Here is an 8,847-nt window from a genome sequence, read left to right on the forward strand (position 1 = left end):
CCTTTCTCAATTTCTCTCTGTCCTATCCAACAACAGCAGTAGCAGCAGCAACAATGAGGAAAAAATGGCTGCCAGGAGTAGTGGATTTGTAGTGCAGGCACTGAGCCCCAGAGATAACCTGGAGACATAAAACCAGACAGACAAACAAACAAACAAACAAAAACTATAGTGGTTTCTGGGGAGGACAAGCACAGGAACTTTGGTGGTGGATATGAAATTATACAAACAATAGACGTATGAAGTTATACCTTCAATCTTATGTCATAAACCAATGTTAAATCAATTAAAGTTTAAGAAAAATACATGATAAATTCACCAATTTATTGCCAACTGGGTTTCCGAGGTCACCTGGGAACTGTCCTCTCTGAATCTGGGTAAGGATCAGGGAAACAGTGTGGAAGAAGAGCACCAGTCTTTCATTTCTGTGGACCCAGAGGTCCCAGGTTCATTCCCCACCTCCACCATATGCCAGGACTGAACAGGGCTCTGATCTCTCTCCCTCTCCCTGTCTTCCTGTCTATATCTCTTTGTCTCTCGACTTTCATCAAAAAGTAGGAAAAATAATAAGTGGAAATATTGTCACTGGGAATGGTGGAGCCAAGCAGGCACCAACCCCAGAAATTATTCTGGTGGGGAGAAAGAGGAAGAGGAGGAGGAGGAAGAGGAGGAGGAGAAGGAGGAGGAAGAGAAGGAGGAAGAGGAGGAGGAGGAGGAGAAGGAAGAGGAGGAGGAGGAGGAAAAACTTTGGGGGAGATAGTAACAGTAGGGTTTTTTCAGAGTGACCTTGTTGGAAGATGACTAGGACTCATTTCAAAGCTATTTGCATTGACAGCTCTTTCTAGATTCCCCCATCCCATCCTACACCCAATCCTGTAGAATCTACACACACTCAGGTGTGATGTGTCCCTGTGTGTGGGATTTTACTGTCTCACAGTGTTTCTCTGAGTGTGTTTGCGCATGTCTTTGTCACTGTGTGTGCACGCTGGAAATCACGACCCGGGAATGTCTGCCAGCAAATAAGATGTCAAGGAGGGCTGGAGGGAAAAAGAGAAGTCAAGTGAGACAGGAGGAAGTGGAGGCCCAGGTGACAGGAGAACGTAAGGCCCCAGGAATTCTGTGACGTCCTCCAAGGACTTTGGAATTTGGACTTTGGAATTTCCCCAGGACTTGGAATGCAGTGGGGGTGGGGAGCCCTGACAGACTGTGTTATCTCAAGGCCTCAGGGGAAGGGACCCCAGGCCACTGCTGCATCACAGCTGAGGAAGGAGAGGAAGGGGTTCCTGGATGCCTCTGGGCAACTTCACTGGATGCCTGACTCACCTTGTGAGAAATTGCTTTCCTTCTTCCATCTGCTTGCAAGTATCTTGCTGAGAAACTCTTATTGGAGTTACTCCATCATTAACCCCCATCTGACTCTTGCTGATCTTAAAACACCACACATACATGCACGTGTGTGTGTGTACAAACACACACACACACACACACACACACACACACACACATTTTTCTCACATGGCAAGCCATGCACTTCACCAGATGTGCTATCCCTCAGGCCCCAAATATTTTTCCTTCATTGTAAGTTGAGAGCAACCCAGTCTAAGACACATATATGCCTAAGATATAGTCTCTCTCTTCCTCTCCTTCAGAAGATAGCTCACCTGATGGAGTGTACACACCACTGTGTGTAAGGCCCAGAATTGTACAGGTGAACCTTGAAGGTGGTAGAGATGCTCTGTAGATGGTGGAGTGGGGCTGTGCTCTCTCAGAAAATAAAGACAAGAAAATTGGGTCAGGGAGGCCTCGCAGTAGTATGACACATGTATGAGGTTTTGAGTTCATTCTCTGGCACCACAAAATGAAAATAAAAGAAACAAAAGCTAGGGGGTCAGGTGGTAGCACAGTGGGTTAAGTGCACATGGTACAAAGTGCAAGGATCCTGGTTCAAGCCCCCAGCTCCCCAAAAGCCGGGGAGTCGCTACACAGGTGAAGCAGGTCTGCAGGTGTCTATCTTTCTCTCCCCCTCTCTGTCTCCCCTTCTCTCTCAATTTCTCTCTGTCCTATCCACCAACAATGACACCAATAACAACAACAATAATGATCACAACAATGATTTAAAAAAAAAAGGCAACAAAAGGGGAAAAAACAGCCTCCGGGAGCAGTGGATTCATGGTGCAGGCACAAAGCCCCAGCGATAACCCTGGAGGCAAAAAAAAAAAAAAAAAAACCAAAAAACACTAAAGCCTACATAGATACGTGAAATTCCAACAGTAGTTACCTCTCTCTCTCTTACATACACACACACACACACACACACACACACACCAGTAATAGTGTCATCCTTGCGTTAGTGTGGCTATGTTACCTACATACACGTGAGGACATGAAGGATGGCATTTTCTTGGTTGGTAGACATCTTAATTCCTGTTAACTGTCTTAGGAGCAAAATAGGAAGCAATCAACCCATCAGAAACTAGCATGAAAGTCTTTCTTGGAACTCTTTTTTTTTTTTTTTTCTTTATTGCAAAAAGGTTTATCACTGGGGCTCAGTGTTGGCAGTCAGCTGAGGTCAAGAACAAACACCTCATCACAGACCCACCCCTGCAAGCGTCAACCCAGCTTTGACCTAGCACGTTATGACTGGGCCCTCCTCAATCGCTATCGAACAGGCCATGGCTGGTGCACCGCTATGTTCCATCGCTGGGGGGCCAGAGACGACCCGAACTGCCCCTGTGGCTACTGACAGACTATGACCCACATAGTCAACGACTGCCACCTCTCCAGATTCAAAGGAGGTCTCGAAACTTTACATCAGGCTCAACCTGACGCTGTTGACTGGCTACGGAAGAAGGGCAAACGCTAGAAGAAGAAGTGTCCCTACAATGAATCAACGTCCTGCTGGTTATTATTATTATTTAAACTTGATAGGAAAAGAGGAATTGAGAGAAGAAGGGGAGATATAAAGGGAGGGAGGGAGAGAGACACTTTTTTTTTTTTTTTTGCTTTCAGGGTTATTGCTGGGGCTTGGTGTCTGTACTACAAATCCACTGCTCCTGGAGGCCATTTTTCCCACTTTGTTGCCCTTGTTGTTACCCTTGTTGTTACCCTTGTTGTTGTTATCATTGTTGTCATTGCTGTTGTTCGGTAGGACAGAGTGAAATCAAGAGAGGAAGGGAGAGAGATAGGGGGAGAAAAAGACAGACACCTGCATACCTGCTTCAGTGTCTGTGAATCGACTCCCCTGTATGTGGGGAGCCAGGGGCTCAAACCGGGATCCTTATGCCAGTCCTTGCACTTCATGCCATATGTGCTTAACACTGTGCTACTGCCCGACCCCGGAGAGAGACACTTCTTTTTAAAAATTTTTTTATATTTATTTATTTTCCCTTTTGTTGCCCTTGTTTTTTATTGTTGTTGTAGTTATTGTTGTTGTTGTTGTTGTTGTTGGATAGGACAGAGAAATGGAGAGAGGAGGGAAAGACAGAGAAATGGAGAGAGGGGAAGAGAAAGATAAATATCCACAGGCCTGCTTCACTGCCTGTGAAGGGACTCCCCTACAGGTGGAGATCCAGGGGCTCGAACCGGGATCCTTATGCAGGTCCTTGTGCTTCACACCATGTGCGCTTAACCCACTGACTACTCACCTGACTAGCGAGAGAGACACTTCTATCATCGCTTTCCTGCTTCACTACTCATGAAGCTTCCCCGGCCCCTCACAGGTGGAGACTGAGGGCTTGAACCTGGGTTCTTATGCATGGTCACATGTGCTCTTGCCCAGTAGGGCACACCATCACTTGGCCCCCTTGGAACTCATTAAAAATGAAGATATGTGTGACATTAGAAGCTTTGCTTAGCTGCTGTCTTGCTTTTAATTCCTGTTTTGCAAAAATACAAACCTCCAAACAAGCTGCACGAGAGCATTATGAGCACCTTCTTCTATTCACCTATCCTGCCAGCTGCTGACATGTTCCCCTACATTTGCTGTCTCTCTCTCTCTATCTGTGTGCAAATGTCTGCGGTCATAGACTCAGACCCACACAGCCACATGCATCCATACACAGAAAACATACACATATGCACACAATTTTATCTTATGCCACACTGGGGCCTTCTAAATGTGCTGAGTGGACCCAATTTTTTTTTTCATTCCTTAAAGAAAGAGAGACAAATTGAGGAAGATAGAGAAATAAAGAGAGACAGACAAAATAGCATCCCTCCACCATCCAGCATCCCTCCATAGTGCTCCCAGAAACTGCTGGAATTCAAACCCAGGACTAGTGCATAGCAAGCTGCATGTTCTATGGGTGAGTCGTCCCCATCATTTTCTGTACACACATTTCAGTTGCCCATACTGTGGTTTTTCATTCATAAACTCTTCACCGAGAGCCTAAGAACAGACGCATTTCCTTACACAACCGCAGTACAGTTACTAAGTTCAGGAATGGAATATCGTTAACACACTAATAACTACAATACACTCCATATTCAGAGTCGACCAACTGTCTCAGCAAATCACTTGAGTAATTTGAGATTTTTTCTGATCCAGGATCCAGATCAGAATTACATTGCATTCATCTGTCATTTCTCCTCACTCTCATTTAATTGGAAATAGTTCCTCCCTTCTTTGTCTTTCACAACACTGACAAAATGTCTTTTAACAAAAGGAAATTCAGAGGCTTGAATCAGCAGCAATACCTAGAAGTGTCATCAGTTTGTGTTTCCTGGGCATTCATCTTTCCATTTACCTTCTATTAATGACAAATGACATAATTTTCTTATTTATGGTACTGACATATATATGGGGAGAGAGAGAGAGAGAGAGAGAGAGTAAACTAGGGCTGTAGTGGTGGCTCAGTGTTAGGTCAAAGAACTTGCATGCTTAGGCCCCAAAGAACCTGGGTTCAATACCTAGCTCTGCCAGCCATATGCCAGAACTGAGCATTTGTGTACCCCCCCCCGTCATAAAAGTAAATAGGGGGGACAAGGTGGTGGCGCACCTGGTTGAGCACACATGTTACAGTGCACAAGGACCCAGGTTCAAGCCCCCAGTCCCCATCTGCAGGGGGAAAGTTTTGCAAGTGGTGAAGCAGGGCTGCAGATGTTTCGCTCTGTCTCTCTCCCTCTCTGTCTCTCCTCCTCTCTCGATTTCTCTCTGTCCTAACCAATAGCAACAACAACAACAGCAATGACAGCAATAATAATGACAACAACAAGGGCAACAAAATGGGAAAAAATGGCCTCCAGGAGCAGTAGATTGGTAGTGCAGGCACCGAGCCCCAGCAATAACCCTGGAAGCAAAAAACAGTCACTGTGGGTGGTGGCATAGTCAGTGAAAAACACAGGTCACCATGTACAAGGATCCTGGTTCAAGCCCCTGGTCCCCACTTGCAGGAGGAGAAACTTCACCAAGGGTGGAGCAGGCTACAGGTGTCTCACTTTCTTTTGCCCTCTCCCTCTCCATCTCTGTATCATAATTCCTATTGTAATTAAAAATAAATTAATGGGGCCAGGTGGTGGCGCACCTAGTTGAGTGCACATGTTACAATGTTAGAATACACAAGGACCTGCAGGGGAAATGCTTTTCCAGTGGTAAAGCAGGGTTACCAGTGTCTGTCTCTCTCCCCATCTATCATGCCCTTTCCTCTCAATTTCTGGTTGTCTCTATTCAATAAATAAATAAAGATAATAAAAATATTTTAAAAAACGAATTAATTAAAAAAGAAGTCACCTCCAACTCTGACACCATCTCCCCAGACAATAACTTAGGCCACCTGCACATTCAATGTCAGGCTCAGGCCAAAACTAGTACGGTCATGGGCCCCTTGGAATATATCTAAAATAGAGCTACTAGCTTTTTCCAAAATGGAGACCCCACATCTTCATCTGCAATATTCTTGATTTTAGGTTCATGATTAATCAACAATTTGTTCTGCTTTATATCTTAACTCTTTTTCAGCCACCAGGTTCTAGATGCTACCATGATGCCAACCTGACTTTCCTATAAATTGGAGCCCCACCTCCCCAGATCCTTGCCCCAGTACGGAAAGAGAGAGACAGGCTGGGAGTATGGATCGACCTGCCAACAACCATGTTTAGCGGGGAAGCAATTAGAGAAGCCAGACTTCCCATTTTCTGCACCCCATCATGACCCCAGGTCCATACTCCCAAAGGGATGAAGAATAGGAAAGCTATCAAGGGAGGGGATTGGATACAGAGTTCTAGTGGTGGGAATTGTGTGGAATTATACCCTTCTTACCCTATGGTCTTGTCAATATTTCCATTTTATAAATAAAAAATTTTTTTTTTAAATCACCATGCTAACTTAACTGCTTGCTTATTATCCCTCTTTCTCCACTAGGCTTTAAATACCATGAGACAAAAATTCCACTTTGTCTCATTCACTGCTGTGTCTTAACCCCCAGGCATGCCCCCCTGCACCCAGGCTCCTGACAGAACACAGTAGTAGCTCATAATCTCTCGGTCCCCTAAGTCCCTAAGGATAGAGACTAAATAGAGTCACGACACCCTGAAAGACAGAGCAGACTGAACGCATCTGTGCGAGTGTTGCACTCAGCATGCAGCTCAGAGGATGACTCCTTATTGTGACTCCGTGGACAGATGACTGCCAGTCCCGAGAAAGGATGCCTGTGGCCTCCCTGGGCTCCCTCCTCCTCTCCAAATCAGAGCTGGTTTTACTTGGTGTTAACAAGTCAGGCTATTGATTAAGAAACCTGAGCATGGGAGCTGGAAGAAATTCACACCATTTACATAGTTTATACCAAGCTACTGGATTAACACCTCCGGGGGTGTTTGGGGGGGGGGGGCAGATGCTGACACACAAAAGGCCAGGGTGCACAAAGCCCAGCAGATTCCACTCTCTGGGCCAACAGAGGCTGCCAGCGACACCTAATAGGAGTCTCTGCTCCCAGAGACCGTGGGAAGAATGGAGCTGGGTGCTGCTTCTGGTGCTCAATGAGAGCCCCTCCGAGGTCAGCTGGAGGTGGTGGGAACAGAGACAGCACTCGAGTTGGGACCTAGAGTGGACTTTGTCCCCACCACCCCCACCACAAGGTTCCAAGGGGTTTCTTCATTCATTCACTTGCTCAACTAAAAGCCAGTTAAGCAAAAGGGGAAGCAATGAGTCCCAAGTGGCCCAGCCACAGAGGGCAGAGGCCCTGGGTTCCAGACCCATAGGCCAGAGGAGCACTCTCACCTCTCCCAGTCCCTTCCCATCACACATGGATCAAAAAGATATTTAAACATTTTTTCTTTTGCCTCCAAGGTTATTGCTGGGGCTTGGTGCCCACACTATGAATCCTGGTAGGTGCCATCTCCACAGTTCCGGTCCCACACAGCACAGTGTGTGGCTGGCACTGCTGCTGTGATGCTTTCCAGTGTTCAGTCTGTGCCAGGCAGGACATGGGGGACAGTCATGGCAGCAGCCACGGCTACACGACCCCACCTCCACTCCCTGCTCACCATCCGAAGCTCATGTTCACTCAGGAAGGCCCCAAGGAACATAAAATTGGCCCCAAATTTGCATCATCGGCACCAAGACACTATCCTAACCAACACAGGGGCATTGCTTGTGTAATTTTCCCAAGTCTCTGAGGTCAGGGCGAACAGAATCCCCACTTATAGCTGAGTGTGTGTGTGTGTGTGTGTATGTGTGTGTGTGTGTATGGTGATGGTGGGGCCAGGGGCAGCAAGTTTAAATGACCGGTCAGAGTCCCTGCCGCTGCTCACTGGTGCAGGGAGAGTGTGAACTCAAGCCATTTGATTCCAGAACCTTCACTCTTGCTATTCTTTGGTCTGGTCCCATCAGTATAATAGTACATGTGTGCATCTCCCATTCCACTCTCCCAGAGACCTTGGCAAGTGAGGCGACAGGTCAGATTCCCACTCACCTGACTTCCTTCTTCTCTCTCTCTCCTTTCTTTCTAATATAGGGAGAAGGAGGAGGGAGAGACAGACACATAGAGAGAAAAGACACCACAGAATTGCTCCATCCTCTGTCCTCCATCCTCCATGGTTTTCTCCCGAGTGTGTTCAGTGTTCCTGCTGGTGCCAGGGAAGGCATGGGCAAACATGTGTGCTGACCGGTGAGCTATCTCCTGGCACCACTGGCTTCTGATCCTTTTTCTTTTTTGCTTGTCACCAGGGTTATCTCTGGGGCTCTGTGCCTGCACAAGGAATTCACTTCTTCTTGTGGCCATTATTTTTTCTTCCTTCCTCCCTGTATTCCTTCCTTCCTTCCTTCCTTCCTTCCTTCCTTCCTTCCTTCCTTCCTTTCTTCCTTCCTACCTGCCTTCTTTTATTTGATAGTACAGAAAAAAATTAAGAGAGGGAGAGGAGACAGAGAAAAGAGAAAGACACCTGCAGCACTACTTCACCACTCACAAAACTTACCCCCTGCAGGTGGGGATGGGGTTGGGGGGGGCTTTATCCCAGGTCCTTGCAATTGGTGCTGCACCACCCAGCCTCACTGGCTCCTGTTTATAAGCCACCTTCTTCCCCACTCCATGCCTCCACCTCTAGCCCCGTGGAGAGAGAGAGAGAGAGAGAGAGGTGGGGGGGGGGTGGCGGGGAAGTAGGCAGGCAGTCAGCATGTCTCTGCAGAACACCTAGTTGAAGACTGTGAGACAAGGGGTGGGGAGTGTCAGAAACGGAGGGACTTCTGCATGGCTTCCAGTGTGGGATTCTAGGAAGAGGCAACACTGCAAGGAAGCCAGTACCCAATATGCTTGTGCAGAGGGAGGGCTCAAGTTTTACATTTAGAATATCCCACGGAGTAAACAGCTGATTGTGCCAGTGGGTGAAATGACTGGGAGTTGTCCCAGTCTTGACCCC

General features: G+C 47.0%; 1 long non-coding RNA gene across 1 annotated transcript; it reads right to left on the bottom strand.

The window, feature by feature from the left end:
• Positions 1-307: 307 nt before the first annotated feature.
• Positions 308-2,544, bottom strand: LOC132532979 (uncharacterized). Its single transcript, XR_009544876.1, has 2 exons — positions 1,659-2,544; positions 308-1,034 (listed from the first exon to the last, which is right to left on the bottom strand). It is a non-coding gene; the product is annotated as an uncharacterized LOC132532979 (long non-coding RNA).
• Between the last annotated feature and the right edge of the window lie 6,303 nt (positions 2,545-8,847).

Source organism: Erinaceus europaeus, chromosome 15, assembly GCF_950295315.1.
Source record: "Erinaceus europaeus chromosome 15, mEriEur2.1, whole genome shotgun sequence".
Taxonomy (NCBI): domain Eukaryota; kingdom Metazoa; phylum Chordata; class Mammalia; order Eulipotyphla; family Erinaceidae; genus Erinaceus; species Erinaceus europaeus.